The 17,489-nt window shown below is 38.9% G+C and overlaps 1 protein-coding gene and 1 long non-coding RNA gene across 5 annotated transcripts in view; one reads left to right on the top strand and one right to left on the bottom strand.

Annotated features, from left to right (window-relative positions):
- The window catches only part of fut8b (fucosyltransferase 8b (alpha (1,6) fucosyltransferase)), a 130,815-nt gene that overhangs the window by 16,181 nt on the left and 97,145 nt on the right, over positions 1-17,489 (top strand). For 2 of the 4 annotated variants that reach the window (XM_047801878.1, XM_047801877.1), the window contains exon 1: positions 11,419-11,792. The exons of 1 other annotated variant lie outside the window; for it this stretch is intronic. The gene's annotated coding sequence lies outside the window, so the exon portion shown is untranslated. Of the gene's footprint in view, positions 1-11,418; positions 11,793-17,489 lie in introns of those variants that run through there. One more of the 4 variants, XM_027166235.2, reaches the window with a different exon arrangement.
- On the bottom strand, positions 1,116-8,201 carry LOC113655620. Its single transcript, XR_007138169.1, has 4 exons — positions 7,884-8,201; positions 7,075-7,200; positions 3,935-4,007; positions 1,116-2,794 (listed from the first exon to the last, which is right to left on the bottom strand). It is a non-coding gene; the product is annotated as an uncharacterized LOC113655620 (long non-coding RNA).

Below are 17,489 nucleotides of genomic sequence, written 5' to 3'. Positions count from 1 at the left end.
ACCATGCATCGTCCTTCTATTTCTTAGCACTGTGAAGGTGAGCACTGTCCTCCCACACTCATCTCCTCTGAGGGAGGCTTATTATATTCATGCTCCTCGCTGTAACACACACAGATTCTCAGCACTACTGACACCACTTATCTGTATGGAAAGCACTGCGGATCTACAGTTATACATTTGCAGGTGTTGTGTTGGTTATTTGTCTTTAGATTTACTGTTATTTACAGAATGCTGCTTCCATGTTTATCTTTCGTCTTTGTTTTCTTTATGTCTTTTGGTCTGTTGGAAAGAATAGAGAGCATTAATAGTGTGCAAATCATCAGGATAAAGCAGTGAAAGTAAATCATTCCATATAACTGGCCTTTCTTTCAGATTCCAGACTCTGGTTTATATTTCTTTATATTTAGCTTCTAGTCTTAAAGCCTTCCAAAGAATTTCAAGTGTGGCCTCTGTGTCTGTCTTAGGGAAGGGGGTGTGGCCTCTGTGTCTGTCTGTCTTAGGGAAGGAGGTGTGGTCTTTGTGTCTGTCTGTCTTAGGGAAGGGGGTGTGGCCTCTGTGTCTGTCTGTCTTAGGGAAGGGGGTGTGGCCTCTGTGTCTGTCTGTCTTAGGGAAGGGGGTGTGGCCTCTGTGTCTGTCTGTCTTAGGGAAGGGGGTGTGGCCTCTGTGTCTGTCTGTCTTAGGGAAGGGGGTGTGGCCTCTGTGTCTGTCTGTCTTAGGGAAGGAGGTGTGGTCTTTGTGTCTGTCTGTCTTAGGAAAGGGGGTGTGGCCTCTGTGTCTGTCTTTCTTAGGGAAGGGGGTGTGACCTCTGTGTCTGTCCGTCTTAGGGAAGGAGGTGTAGCCTCTGTGTCTGTCTGTCTTAGGGAAGGGGGTGTAGCCTCTGTGTCTGTCTGTCTTAGGGAAGGGGGTGTGGCCTCTGTGTCTGTCTGTCTTAGGGAAGGAGGTGTAACCTCTGTGTCTGTCTGTCTCAGTGAAGGAGGTGTGGCCTCTGTGTCTGTCTGTCTTAGGGAAGGGGGTGTAGCCTCTGTGTCTGTCTGTCTTAGGGAAGGGGGTGTGGCCTCTGTGTCTGTCTGTCTTAGGGAAGGAGGTGTAACCTCTGTGTCTGTCTGTCTCAGTGAAGGAGGTGTGGCCTCTGTGTCTGTCTGTCTCAGTGAAGGAGGTGTGGCCTCTGTGTTTGTCAGTCTCAGTGAAGGAGGTGTGGCCTCTGTGTCTGTTGGTCTCCGTGAAGCAGGCATGGCCTCTTTATCTGTCAGATGTATCACAAGGGTCTGTCAGTACCAGTGAAAGAGGCGTGGCCTCTATTTGTCAGTACTAGTGAAAGAGGTGTGGCCTCTGGGTCTCTCAGTACCAGTGAAAGAGGTGTGGCCTCTGGGTCTCTCAGTACCAGTGAAAGAGGGGTGGCCTCTGGGTCTCTCAGTACCAGTGAAAGAGGCGTGGCCTCTGGGTCTCTCAGTACCAGTGAAAGAGGGGTGGCCTCTGGGTCTCTCAGTACCAGTGAAAGAGGGGTGGCCTCTGGGTCTCTCAGTACCAGTGAAAGAGGGGTGGCCTCTGGGTCTCTCAGTACCAGTGAAAGAGGGGTGGCCTCTGGGTCTCTCAGTACCAGTGAAAGAGGGGTGGCCTCTGGGTCTCTCAGTACCAGTGAAAGAGGTGTGGCCTCTGGGTCTCTCAGTACCAGTGAAAGAGGCAACTCTTTGTTTCATAGTCCCCTAGTTCATGGCTCCAGCACCCTTATTTCCTAGTATTAATTTTCAGTTATTTGTGCTATATCAGAAATTTGCTCTTGCTCACTCCCTCACTATTTACTAGATGTTCTAGATAGCACAATGTGTAGGCCATCAGTTAAGCAGATAACACGTAGTAGTGAGGAAACATCATTGTGGACCATCATTATATAAACAATTTAAATGTTACCTAGCAACCTGAATTTAGGAGTATTATATGTGAAAACTATATTAAATACAACAATACCAAGCAGCTGTTGGCTTTAGTGGTTGTTAAAGAACAATTTTTATTCACATTTATATGTGAAGATGGCTGCTCAGTAATTACCCTGATAAGTACATTTCCAGCTAAAGAAATCATTATGCCTGTGGTACTTAGTGAAGAGGCGCTGGATTCACAATGCATTACGAGTAATGATATATAGGACTGTCTATGGACTATAATTTGTCCTCTGAGAATTCGGACAACGCAACGAAATAGTCAATGCTGCTGCTGCAAATGTCGACGGAAGATAAACTGTCATGCCACTGTGAAAGAAATGAATATTGGATCAATTAATATAGGAGAGACATTTGCACACAAGAGAACATTAAAGGTCAAAACAGATGCTGACATGACACGTGGCCGTTAAGTCTGGGACAAAGTAAACATGGCAATCAAACAAGGGGCGGAGCTTAACACATCATTAACGGTGCCCACATAACACCTGATAAACTAAGAAGCTCTCTGAAAATGTTTTTGAAATAATTTTGCAAATGAGAAAATAAAACTCAACAAGTTAGTAATAAAAAATAGTGTGTTGTATGAGAATGTAAACAAAATAATATTTGTATTATATTAAAACTATTATAAAAAATTGGATGACACACACACACACACACACACACACACAGAGCAGAGGACGCAGAGCACATATTTATCTGGCTTCTGACAATCACACACAACTCACATGTGAATGATAGGATTGATAGAGATAGATTTTGTGAAGAAGGCGTGGCCTCTGTGCCTGTCTCTCTCAGTGACGGAGATATCTCTGTCTCTGTCAGTCCCAGAGAAGGAGGTGAGCCATCTGTGTCTGTCAATCCAGATAAAGGAGGTGTGGCCTGTCAATCTGCCTGTCTGTCAATCTGTCTATTCTTTCTAAAATCAAACATGCTGCACAATATTCTATACTATCAACCTCATATTATGATATATTAATTGATTGGAGGCTAGTTCAAGTGTTCACACATTTAATTCTCTCATATCACAGTTTTTTTTTGCACTGATATATATAAATAATGTACAGTAGCTCTCTGGCTCTGACCTCTCCCACACACATGTAAAAGCTAAATGCCTTACTGATACACATATACATCTGCTTCACTGTCATCTGCTTAATGTATTGGATGCATTGATCAAAATCAGTGACTGCATATAAAATATTAAGTATACATAGTGTTCTCCTTGGCACAATTACAATTAGACATAGACCTATGTCTAAAAGTTTGTTTCTTTAGTTTTTTTTTTGGTTTAATGGGTACTTAGCAGACAAAAAAAAAGTAAAGGCATCGTCTAAACCACATTACTAAATCATCAGTCAATTGCATGAACAATACATTATTTGGCAACCGTTGTATTATTATACAGTGTCAGAAATCACAAAACAAATCTGAGATTCAGACTAATGCTAAAGCATTAGCAATAAGTTGTTATTATTAGCCTTATGGCTCCAGCAGGAAACCAAAAATATGTCTCGGCTCATCGGGAAATAGTTAAAATTTAATTTTTTTTGCCTTTAACATTTCTTTTAAGGGCATGTTAGCAGCTTTTTGACAGATTCACTGTGTTCTAATCAAGAATTCAGCCTCTATCGCTTTTGTGGCTTTTTTTTTAAGTCAGAATCCCGATCTGTGTGTTAGAGCAGCTGTTTTTCCTCCTTCTGAAATGATTTTCTGTCTGGTTGCTGTGGCTACGAGTCCTTAGCTGTCGTTCTATTTTCTTACATACGATTGACATTTAATACAGCTTGAGTATAGGATGCAGAGAGATGAAAATAGAGCTTTGTGTGTGTGTGTGTGTGTGTGTGTGTGTGTGTGTGTGTGTGTGTGTGTGTGTGTGTGTGTGTGTGTGTGTGTGTGTGTGTTTGGCCATGCCTAATTGAGGTATTTGTATTTCTTTGTAGCCAGTATGTATGTGTAAGAATGTTTGGATGTGAGTTGATAATAGGTTTTACCTGACACCAAATAACTGAGGACCTAGTTATAACAGCAATGACACGCATAACGATGTGGAGCATTTCTCAGGCACTGTTAAGAGTAAACAAATGAAGGACAGAATTAGCATCAACTTTATGCAAAAGTAAGTAACTCTGAACTAATTCAGAGCTAACCTTTAGTTTATTTTATTATCTGTTGTATTTCACCTCACCACCTCGTTTTGTTTCCTTGGATACATTTTGCTAAGATCATCTAGCGAAACATTATAGGAAGTCTTTCAATCTTGATAACTTAGAAAGATAGTTATGTATTTAATTTATTATATTTAATATATAATCTGCTATAATATATACATGACTAAAGGTAAACCACCAAACCAATTGCCCTTATTTTTTTTCTTTATCTATGAGACTAATGTTGCTAACAAACAAGGAAAGCTTATTGCTAAGAGCTAGTAGTCGGCATCCTAACACACTCACCTAAACAGGTTTGCTCAATCTCAATGTTCCTGACACTGTAAGACAGTGCTATATAAGAAAAATGGACATAAAGATTTGTAAAACATTAGCAGTGACCATCCTCATCATATACAATTGGTGTAATTCAGGACAAAGTCGAAGTAGAATCTGCATTCATTCTTTGAGGTAAGTTCTGTAAAGTTACCTCAGTATCACTGGCTAGCTTGCTAATATACAAAGTAGATAAAACTATCATGTCTGATCGGTAAAAGACACAGATTAGTGGGTGAGATACACAAATTATAGAGATATAATCGATTGCAAAGTATAAAAATTAATATAAGACCAAATGTAACCTCTATATGCGGCTGTGCTCTCTTCGACTTCGACTTCGACTCGCTATCATTTCACTCTTGTGTCTATCTCGGGCTCTTTATTGGCTGTGGCTCTTGATTGTCCTAGTGTACTTGTATATCTTTCTTGCCTAATGATAATGTTTCATATATCTGAGCTGATGCCTAATGCACGCATACAGATTTCCCACCAATTCTGACCCAATCTCTCTGACACCGAAGTGCTGGGTCAAAAAAAATGCTATTTCCTTCAACTTGAATTATTAGTAATGTTTGATTCACATACAGTATAACTAGATGCACACTGTAGGTTTCATGTACTGTAGACACTTCCAAATAACTTTTAAAACTCCTAGCTTAAGGAGAAAGAAATAACGAAAGCAAATGTATGTATTCTGTAAGAAGCAGCTTCGGTCTTAATGATAAACAAGCGCATAATCTGAGGAGATTATCTGGCATCCATTGCTCAAGCGCTGCAAAACACTTCAAGGAGGAACATTGATTTAGCACTGCAGACTATATTATCTTCCCGGTGAAGATGGAACTTTTTCGTACACCACGGATACACCCAGAAATTCTGACGACAAGCATTTTTATGGCTATTACAACTCCTATTAGTGCACCAGCCATTTTTATTATTTCATTGGTTATTGCATTGCTACTAGAGATGGTGTGATACTACTGCAGTCTATTTGGCAGAATGCTAAGTAAAGAAAGCTCTTTTGTGCAGTTCATGTGCCCCTGAGATAAATCTGTCTCATTGAATGAATGTAGACAAAATTGAAAGAAAAAAAAAACCCAGACAGTCCTATAAGAATGACAACTACAACTTTGCATGCATGGTAACTTATTTAGAAAGTACCGTCATGTTCGGGGTCTTTTCTGTGAATTCAGGTGTTTGGATTCTTGCGAAGTGACAATAATTCTGGAAATGTCTAAACATATTCAAAATGAAGCCTGTGATTTATTTATTTATTTATTTATTTATTTATTTATTTATTTATTTATAAGTGGCCACTTAGGGGCACTTTGGACCAGCAGGGAGCTCTATAATTGTAACAACAAAAAAATTAAATAAAGAAAAAATAAAGAAAACACAATTCTTTGCTGAAAAGCTCTTCTGTATCAGGCAGTGCTTCCTTTTGTGTGGTGAAAACTGCCATTTACGTAACTAAATGTGGTGACCGACATCAGAACAGAGTAAAGAAGTGGTGATCGTGAAGAGTCTGTATTTATCAGGTATGTGACTAACTTCAGTTATATTTAATGCCACGATCTTGTTTTACTCAGATAAGAATTGGTTTCCTTTTGGATTTTTTCTCAAAGTTTGTTCCTCACTTCATCTCAGAGATTTTTTCTAAAAATTTTATTTTTTGCTTGCTCACTAGGGATGACATTTTTTGGATTTAAATATAAAATATAAGTATAAGATATATATGGAAATATGTTATATATCTATATATGTAATATATCTATACGTTTGTCTTTTTTTTAATACGATTTTTTAGAGTTTTTTTTATATCTATGCATTTTTTATTATTATTATTTTTTTTTTTTAAATGGTTATCTTCTTCCAAAATAATGAAGTAATTACTTATTTTCACGTTTGGTTATTGTGTATGTGTAGAGCCCCTGACTAACTCGTTAAGGGACCCCAAATATTCAGAATAGGCCCTGCCTTTTTTTTTACAACACCATTATTTAAATGTGTATGCGTGTGTGCATGTGAGTGTGTGTGTGTGTGTGTGTGGGTGCGTGCATGCATATGTAAAAAGAAGCTGTGCTTTAGCAGATGGAGCAGTGCTGTGAGCAGCAGGCAGAACTCCACAAGCCCTTTCAAGCTGCTCTGATCCACAATATAACAGATCAGAGAGCAGAGGGTCATAGACAGGATCGAAACCCTGACAATTGTTATTCTTTATTTTTGTTGTAAAGTCCATTAATAATAATAATAATAATAATAATAATAATAATAGATCATTATTAATAGTTAGATATTGCATGTAGAAAAAGAGATGCACAGTGAAACAAACCTTCTTGAGTTGGTCAGCTTGTTTCATCTGTATTTACAACATTTCCCAGTTTTTTAGTATTTACTCAGTATTTATGTGAATTCCCCTGCAGTTTTTGCCTCCTGGCATCTCGGCACTTCACTGATTTGACAAACGATCAGTCATATAGAATCGGACTAATAGAATCAGACTAAGGATGCTTTAAGTGCTAAACCCCAGCAGACCTTTAAGTACAAAGTCATAGATTTTTGGATTTGTGGTCACTCCTTATCTCGGAGCTGCTTGTGGATTTATTTATAAACTGCCTCAAATGTGGCCTGTTTTTCTTACTCACATGCTTCTGCTTCTGTTCCGAGTGGCTGAGCTGCAGTAATGACACTGACAGAGTGGAGATTAGGGTTCTTGGCAGCCATGATGGTTAGGACACAGCAGGCTGGAGTCCACAAAGCCAAAGGAGCTTCTGTGCACACACACACACACACACACACACACACACACACACACACACACACACACACACACACACACACACACACAAAAGTTATATAACTTTATATTACTCTTCCTGCTTCTCTCTTTCTCACACACACACACACAAATGTTATATCACGTTATATTCCTCTCTCCGCTTCTCTCTTACACACACATACACACACACACACACACACACACACACACACACACACACACACACACACACACACACACACACACACACACATTATAAACACAAATCATTCATGTACTTCCCTTCTGAACATGCACAGTAATTGTATTCTGTGTGTGTCTGTGTGTGTGCACACTCTCTCCAGATGGCAACTCGGTGAGATACACACAAACACACACGCGCGAACACACACACACATTTCTTAGCTAGATACTCTGAGATATGAATGTGAGGAAACCCCAAGAAGCACAAGTGATACCATAATCCCTCTCTCTCAGCATCTCTGCGTGAATGTGCCTTTGTCTGTGCATCTGTTATTAGCTCTGTTCCTGCCACCATCTTGACTTTTTTTTTGTGATCAAAATATCATCCACACAGTGTTTGTGCTTCTGATTAAAGAAAAAAAATCTTCTCTTCCCATGCTATTTACAAAGTAGCATAGGAAGAGCTGATTACTCATGCTGCAATCGAATTACCTCGGAAGCAGGAAGGCAGAGCTCACAGTTACATTATCTTCAACCTCTGTGTGTTGAAGCGCCATGTTGTTCATGCCTTGTGTTAGTAGCCGGCTCTCAGATGAGTGTTGTATATTTTTCTCCTAAGAAACAACGACTTTTACAGTCATTGTTATAGATTTAACAAACGAATATGACTTTGTTCCAAAACAAACACTTGAATATACAGTATAACTCATACAGCTTAAAGGTAAGAAGTGTAGCTTTTTAAGCTGTGTTCACACATACAGCAAATTTATAACTGCATCTGTCTATGACTGTACCATGAAGTCACCTACAGCATAGGTGTTCCCACTAACGGTTGCCATGGTAATAACTTACTTCTGTCTATGACTGTAGCATGAAGTCACCTATAGGTGTTCCCACTAACGGTTGCCATGGTAATAACTTACTTCTGTCTATGACTGTACCATGAAGTCACCTACAGCATAGGTGTTCCCACTAACGGTTGCCATGGTAATAACTTACTTCTGTCTATGACTGTACCATGAAGTCACCTATAGGTGTTCCCACTAACGGTTGCCATGGTAATAACTTACTTCTGTCTATGACTGTACCATGAAGTCACCTATAGGTGTTCCCACTAACGGTTGCCATGGTAATAACTTACTTCTGTCTCTGACTGTACCATGAAGTCACCTATAGGTGTTCCCACTAACGGTTGCCATGGTAATAACACTTCTGTCTATGACTGTACCATGAAGTCACCTATAGGTGTTCCCACTAACGGTTGCCATGGTAATAACACTTCTGTCTATGACTGTACCATGAAGTCACCTATAGGTGTTCCCACTAACGGTTGCCATGGTAATAACACTTCTGTCTATGACTGTACCATGAAGTCACGTATAGGTGTTCCCACTAACGGTTGCCATGGTAATAACTTACTTCTGTCTATGACTGTACCATGAAGTCACCTATAGGTGTTCCCACTAACGGTTGCCATGGTAATAACACTTCTGTCTATGACTGTACCATGAAGTCACCTATAGGTGTTCCCACTAACGGTTGCCATGGTAATAACTTACTTCTGTCTATGACTGTAGCATGAAGTCACCTATAGGTGTTCCCACTAACGGTTGCCATGGTAATAACACTTCTGTCTATGACTGTACCATGAAGTCACCTATAGGTGTTCCCACTAACGGTTGCCATGGTAATAACTTACTTCTGTCTATGACTGTACCATGAAGTCACCTACAGCATAGGTGTTCCCACTAACGGTTGCCATGGTAATAACTTACTTCTGTCTATGACTGTACCATGAAGTCACCTATAGGTGTTCCCACTAACGGTTGCCATGGTAATAACACTTCTGTCTATGACTGTACCATGAAGTCACCTATAGGTGTTCCCACTAACGGTTGCCATGGTAATAACACTTCTGCCTATGACTGTACCATGAAGTCACCTATAGGTGTTCCCACTAACGGTTGCCATGGTAATAACATACAGTACAACGAAACAGATTTCTTGCCGCTAAAATGAAAATTTACCGTTTGTATCAGGATGTTCCGGCAGTGTGTGTGTTCCGTGCCATGCGTTTCTGTTTGTGCGTCTTTACACGTGATTGCCCCGATCTTTAGTCCCTTCCCACCTCTGCACACCTGTTCCTCTTATATTAATACAACTTCCTGTCTTTATACCTGTTGTGTTGTGTTTGAGTCCTTGTTGTAGTTTAGGTGTCTCTTGTGTTTTGTTCTTTGTTCTGTGTTCCTGGTTTCTTGTTTTGTATTTAACTGCCTTTTCTTTTCTTTTTACTTTGTTTCCATATTGTTTCCTGTGTGTCGATTCTGTTATTTTATTAAACCTCCTGTTTTTGCTGTCCACACATTTGGGTCTAGCTTTTTCCCCATCGGAGAAAACAGGCAACGTTGACAGCTTGTGTATAAAATTTAAGAGTGTATAACTACATTATACTTTACTGTCTTCACTCCCATTGGTAGACGTTGCACCGAGTCACTACATATTAGCATAAAGCTCCACTGTTCTCAGATTTATCACGTCACTGGACACACCCACTTACAGTCTCTATCTCCGCAAGTCGCTATACGTATGAACATAGCTTTAGTGTTTACAGTTTACATTATAGAAATGTTTACAGTTGTTCTGTAGGCAGAACTTTTTAGAGCTAACTTTTGAAAAGATACTCCATAGCACTTCCTATGACGTGACAGTAAAAAAAACAAACAGAAGGTTTAAGAGGAATAATACACACAGTAGGACATGCTGTTCTGTGAAAATAATCAACTTTTGTGTGTGAAGTCAGTAATCCTGACAGTAAAGCTTGGCATTAAGCTACATCGCACCATACAGTCGTTGATTCATTTCCTATAAAAGCAATTATTACAAAGTATTATTTAATTTCTTACCTTTTTGTATTAAATATAGGCTCTGTGGTCTCTGCTGAAGGTTTCACTCTGTGTTTCTTTTCCTCATTCTCGTTTTCACTTATTTGCTCTTTTAGTCAGTGCTCCATGAAAGTGAAGAAGGTAAAATAACGTTGTTAACGTTAGCATTGGAATGTTTCTTCTTCAAACCATTGATTCGACGCTGCTGTATTTATTTCAAGCGTTCTAACATTTTCCAGCTCTAAAGCTTCAAACCAGTAGCATTTTGGTGTTGGCGTTGATCCGAATTCAGTGGCTAAGAATAAGCTCTTGAGGTGAAAATGCACAAAATGATCCAGATTAGCTTTCTTTTTCTCTTCTACTCCCGCTCTATTTTCGCTGCTCCGTTTCGACACATTTTCCTTAACTCTTCTTTTTTTTCTCCGCTTTAAATCTTGACATCTGCACGTTACTATCTATTCCCCCCCTGCTGATCTCCTTTTGTCATTTTACCTGTTTATTCCCAACATTCTACCTGTCTCATCTGTGGCTTTTCTGGTTGCTCTCTCTGTTCTCAAGTCTCTTTCAACGGTGTGCGGATGTACAGGTACGGGCACCTTTCAAACGTGTCAAAAAAGGGATGCGTCAAATGGCACCCTTGAAGAAATAGTACGGAGAAGATATGAGGAATTGTCAGTGAAAGGAACGGGCGAGGTGAAGTGCAGCGGGACAGAAGAAGAGTGACCCAGGGGATTTGATTTAGACAGGGTCCTGTGATGTTCACTACACTTCATAACCACTAACCACTAAAGCAGAACGGATAGAGGGGACTCTTTGGGTCTTTCATAGTGGATGTGTGACCTTGCTTATCCTGAAACTCTGACTGATCGCTGACTTCCTCTACACCGCTGCACATGAAGCATTTCAAATGGATTTCATCGACTCGTGTAGAACTGCCATATGCACTTAAAGACAAACTGGAACTTTTATATATATATATATATATATATATATATATATATATATATATATATATATATATACTGTATTACTGTTTCGTGTAGCATTTAATATTGTAAAGCCTACTCAGAATCAGAAAGGTCTTTATTGCCAAGTATGTTAACAGAATGTAAACTCAAATAAAATCCTAAGAATGAGGTATCATAAGTTCTGATTCAAATGGAATTTGTCACAGATAAGACAATCGTATACAGTATGAGACGGAGTGAAATGATTTTCATGACTGTCCTTGATATAAAAATAGGCATTTAACACTAAGGTCGTTGTAGGTTTTTTGGCGGCTTCCTGTTCGAGGTCGCCACAGCGGATCACGGTGCCTGCGTATCAGATTTGCCACAGGTTTTACACCGGATGGTCTTCCTGACGCAACCCTTCCATTTTGTCCAGGCTTTCGACTGGTACTGAGAGTTAACTCTTCGGTGGCTGGATTAACTCCCTGCCTGGGAATCGAACCCCGGCTGCAGCAATGAGAGCCTTGGATCCTTTCACTGGACTTCTAGGAAGCTCAATTACCACCAAGGTAAAGAATAAAAATAAAGTAAAGAAATAAAAACAAGACACAAATTCGATAAGTAGAAATACAAGATCTAAGGCATATTGTGGAAATATGGTAGAAATTTGCAAAGAAATAAATCTATCAAAGATAGAGAGGTAGTATCTGAGTAAAGTAACTGGATCCGAACTCGGAATAGTGATGCGTGTGAATATAAACATATCAATAGAATGTTATACTGTATAAATAGTAAACAAGAATATTAATACGTTTATTATAAACTCTGAATTTTACACATAGGTCCCAGGCTGAATAACAGATGACTTGATATTCTTTACATATGCTCTTACGTACTGCACTATTTAGCCATTAGAATGGCATTTTAGATCCGTCCGCTGAATTACTTCTGGATTTTGAACATATAACTGTATCACATTTTCTACAACAGTTAGTTCCCTTCCACCGATTTAATTGGTCATGCTGCGTTCCAAGAGTGCCTATATTTCTTATAACCACACTGAGATGTTTTACTGTGTGCATCACCCCCTCATGTATCACTCCCTTTCTTGAAATACCTGTCAGGAATAAATCATTTGGCTTAAAATGTAAAAGCATGTCAATTTTACAGTACAAATGATTTACATTTCTGGTATTTGACAGACACCATTATCCAGAGCGACTATTATTTTATCTCAATTTATACAACTGAGCAATTAAGGGTTAAGGGACTTGCTCATGGGCCCATCAGTGGCAACGTGATGAACCTGGGATTCGAACTCACAACCGTCTAATCAGTAGGTCAATGCCTTAGAAACTAAGTTACCACATTTCCCCAAATCACTTCAGTTCAAATGTATTTGTATAGCACTTTTAATAATGGATTAATCAATCTGACAAACTATAACTTACTAACTTCTTCAGGATCTATTTCCACTAGTAGCTAAAATTGATGGACCATTGGGACGTATCATGTCCGAAATGCCAAATGGTTGATTTTAATTTTTTGTTTAGGGAACCCACCAAATCACAGACGTCACTGCCATTATTATCTAAGACGAGAGTCAAGCCAAGAAGCTTTTATTGTCATTTCAACCAAATATAGCTGTTGCAGTACACAGTGAAATGAGACAACGTTTCTCCAGTATCAAGGTGCTACATAAAACAAAGACAGGGCTAAGGACTTGTAAGTAGTCTTAGCCACATAAAGTGCAACTGTGCAACCTGGTGCACACAGTGCAGGACAAGACAAAAAGACAGTGCAGGACAAGACAGATAAGACAGTGTAGACAAAACGTTACAAGACAATACAAAAAGTACAAAAAATACAATACACAAAAGACAATAAACAGTAACAGAAACTGCACCGACCCACCAGTGTAAATACTGTAATGAACACAGTTTCTTAGCAGCAGGTCCTTGGGATAATACTGTATATAGAATTGTGCAAAAAACAGCAAATGACTGAAATATTGCATTATGTGCAAGTATGTGCAAAATGGCTGAGATATTGTTCAATATGAGCAAATCCCTAACAGATGCTTAAATATATACTTCGTAACGACTATTTTATGTACAAAGGTTTTGAAAATATGTGCTGTAAATATTCCATGTTCATTACTGTCAGCAAATATGTCTTCAAACTACAACTGAAGACAAGGACAAATGTATGGACTAGACATTTCCAGATGTTCCAGATGTTTATTTCTTGATTTTTCTGAAACCACAATTTACAATCTTCTCTGGTTATTTCATTAAGAAAGTGCTTATCTATAAGGTCATTAAATAATATCTGAGATTGTGTACGGTAGCGTGGTTGGCGGCTTTTATAGTCCAGATGTGAGTAACCACCAGCTGTTTGCTTCATACAGTAGTTAAATCTCCATCGTTCTTTGGTTGATGGTTCCCTGTGCTTTTTGTGTGTCTTATTGTGAATATAAGAAGGCTCAGTGATATAGTATAGGCACAAATACACCCAAAAATAACAATGGATTCTGTTTTTAGCATCATTAGTAAGATAGAATAATTTTTTTCATGACATTGTTAAACTTCCACATTTAAAAAACAAATAAAGTATCGATGTTTTCCAGTAATGTTGCTTAAATACCTGATTAATAATGTACTGTACATTTTTGAGCGTTTTGAGTAAAATATAAAGAGGGGCATATGGTAGCCTAATGGTTAAGGTGTTGGGCTACCAATCGTAAGGTTGTGAGTTCGATCCAAGGTCCACCAACCTGCCACTATTGGGCCCCTGAGCAAGGCCCTTAACCCTCAATTGCTTAGCTGTATATGATAATGTAAGTCGCTCTGGATAATTACGTCTGCCAAATGATGTAAATGTAAATATAAGGTCAATTCATCATTTCATGGACTTTAGGGAGCATTGGAACATGATAATATAAAACCCTTGAAACATTGGACTCTGAATATCAGGTCCTAGAGAGCTAAACAGGGAGCTGGGAGCATATAATCCGGGGGAAATGTGGCCTTGTGGACACAGTAACCTGAGAATACAGAGTTCTAGGATTACAAGTACTTGAGAAATTAGGGCTTGTAAAATATTGAGCCACAAGACTATACTCTATGTACTTGGAATATACATGTCCTGGAAACAGGACCTAAGTATAGAGGAAGCCAGGGATTTAGGACTCATTCCATGTCCTTCAAATAAAAATTGGGGGATTATGGGGTGAAAAATGAAGTGAGAATATTTTTATACATTTTTATTTCTATTACATTACCAGAGTGTTTGTTTCCGCTCAGTGAAGTCTTGCGGATTTTGGTCTTGAAGAAACACACCAATGATAGTCAGTTAGCCGTTGAATTGACTTTGTAGAGATTTTCATCCCTAATAAACCCTCCTGTGGATGTTGACTTAAAAGTCAAATAATTTTTTCAAATCTAAAAAAAACCTTGTATCACATCTAAATAATTGAATGATTAAATGAAGTAGAGTATTCTTCATCAAAACAATAAAAAACGATTTATTTTTCAACATTTTAAAAATCTCTGTATTCTGATGAAGCTGGAATCGTGTCAGGAGCTTGGAGCTTGTTATAGTTTCCATGTGGGCTGTGTCACGTCTTTTCCTATCCTGCCTTTCCCAACCTTTCACTTGTTTCTTGTTTACCTTGATGTACTATTGTATATGTGCCTGTCTTGTTCTTTGTTATTATGAGTCATTGTTGTTGTGCATGAGCCATAAGGTCGAACATTGTTCTATCAAGGTATTTATGCCATCGTTATGTGTTGTTTATGTTATCCAGGATTTTATGGTATAATTAAGTTTTGTCATGTTTAATGTAGGTTTTGTTAGCTTTCGTTATGTTAATAAAGTAGTACACACACTAAATCCTGCAAGTGAATCTGATTCGCTACTGCAGGCGATCGAGCCAATGGCGGTTATTCTTTGTTCGATCTCCGCATCCGGTGGCGTCCGGCCACAGATGTTACACACCACCACATTATATGTGCTTTATGTCATTTGTTGTTGACTGGGAAACAGCTTATTCTTCCAGTGAGTAAAAACTAATAAGTATCATTTTCTAGATGATATTACAATTCTAAAATTCATAAACTAGACGGTAGAGAACACTGTAGAGAACATGCAGTATTACATAAGCGTGTAGTACATCATCTGGGACGCAGCTTATGTTAAACATATAAGCCCCAGAATAGAAACTCAATGCAAGAAAAGTGAATGCACTTACAGTATGATCAATGTGACAGGTTAGAAAACTAGTACAGAGTACAGACCTTTCTCTGTTTTGGATCTGTAAGCTCCCGATGGCTCCACATGGAAAAGACTTGCCAGAGGAACTTAAAAATCTGATTGTAAGCAGAAAGATCGGTGACCTAAAAGTATATATAAAATAACCTAAAAGTATAAATAATAATAATCAGTTGTAGGAGGAATCAGGAGGTATAGACCACTAATCAGAACAGCGGTGCTCCTACAGTAAATGACACAAGGGACAATGCACTACTTGCACATTCTAGCTTTAAAAAAACATACGAGCAAGTGCTTTAGACTCGACACAGGGGTTATCAGTGGAAATCAGAGTTTCTGTGACAGCTCTGACAGTGTAAAGGACATTACATAACATCAATCCCTATAGTAGCTGTCTAAGAAAGAAAAAGATAAACACTGCTTGCCCTTCAACACAAAACTCAACACTGTAAGATTAAACTTTGCTAAAGAACATGAAACGATGCCTTATGAAGATCAGGAGCACGTCCTTTGGTCAAGATGTGACTAAGATTAATATGTTTGGCTCAGATGGGGTCCAGCGTGTTTGGCATGAACCTGGCCAATATGATTTTGGGCTGCATGACATTTATAAATGGCGCCATGAACGCCTGTGTACTGTATATACCAAAATACGGGCTGACAAGACAATCTTGGCAGGAGAGAATTATTCCAGCATGATAACGATAAGCACACTGCCAAAAGCCCACGAGATTCTGTTAAAAAGTTTGACCTGGCCAAGTGTGTTTCCTAACTAGAATCCAATAGAACACTTTTGGAGTATTTTAAAGAAAAAGACGGAGCACAACCGGTCTAGCAAGGAGCAGCTAAAGGTAAATTGTCTCTAAAGAATGTCAGAACATCGCAATCATCTTGAATCTGTCATTAGAAGAAAAGGTACAGTAGACATAGACATTTTGGGGGGAAAAAACACAGTATTGTTAGGTTGTAATTTTCAATAAAGCAAATACCCCACAGTTTCATATCATTTTGCATTTAAGGGATATTGCACAGTGGTGTATTTACTTCTGTTGTATACTGTACATACTAATAAACTGCAGCATATCCACAGAGTGGCTAGAATAAGCATTCTGTTATAGTGAAATGTGATCAAGCAAATAAATATTTACTGAAGTCAAAGCATTTAGATATGAGGCTGATGCGGATTTTTGTTTGCTCTGTTTCGTCCTGCTGTGCTTGCACAATCATTTATACATTTACTTCTCAAACACTGCAGCCTGAGTGTAAACAGTGTGTGTGTGTGTGTGTGTGTGTGTGTGTGTGTGTGTGTGTGTGTGTGTGTGTGTGTGTGTGAGTGAGAGAGAGAGGTTTGTTTGTCTTGTGGTCTTGTCATGTGCGGTGTTCCTCGTGGTCAAGGAGCTTGATAGTGACTTTATACTTTCAGGATACTGAAGGGTTCAACAATGCATTTATTATGGAGATGTGTGTGTGTATGTGTGTGTGTTCATGTTCATGTCGGTACTGCTAGCTACCAACATCTTTGGCTGCTTCTATTTCCGTCTCAAAACACAGTACAAGAGGCACACAGATACACAGACAGCATTCTGTGACTCACCTAGATGTTTATTTGCACAGTGTGTACAGTTTGTGTGTAGGAGAAAATGCATCCCTGTGCGTTGGGATGTTTGGGAAGGGTCAAAAGAGGACAATGCTGCTGTTTGCACAGGACTGAAAGTAATGCAAGTCTAGTTTAAACCCTGACCTTTCGTTACTTTGGAGTTCCATTCAGTATCCATTGATATTCCATATTGTGCAGCTGTGTGGGAATGCACTTGATGCACTTGACTTGACTCGATCACAGTGAGCCATGCAGAGTAATGAATTCCAGGAGACTCAGAATGCTAACAGATTCATTCCTCAATGATCCGTTTCAGAGTAATTACCATTTCGCATCATGATTCGTCTGTGCATTTTGTCAAATTAGATGGTGTGGATTTGCATAGGAGTCGATCCAA

This window comes from Tachysurus fulvidraco, chromosome 16 (genome assembly GCF_022655615.1).
Source record: "Tachysurus fulvidraco isolate hzauxx_2018 chromosome 16, HZAU_PFXX_2.0, whole genome shotgun sequence".
NCBI lineage: Eukaryota > Metazoa > Chordata > Actinopteri > Siluriformes > Bagridae > Tachysurus > Tachysurus fulvidraco.
This window is presented reverse-complemented; position numbering and strand designations above follow the sequence as displayed.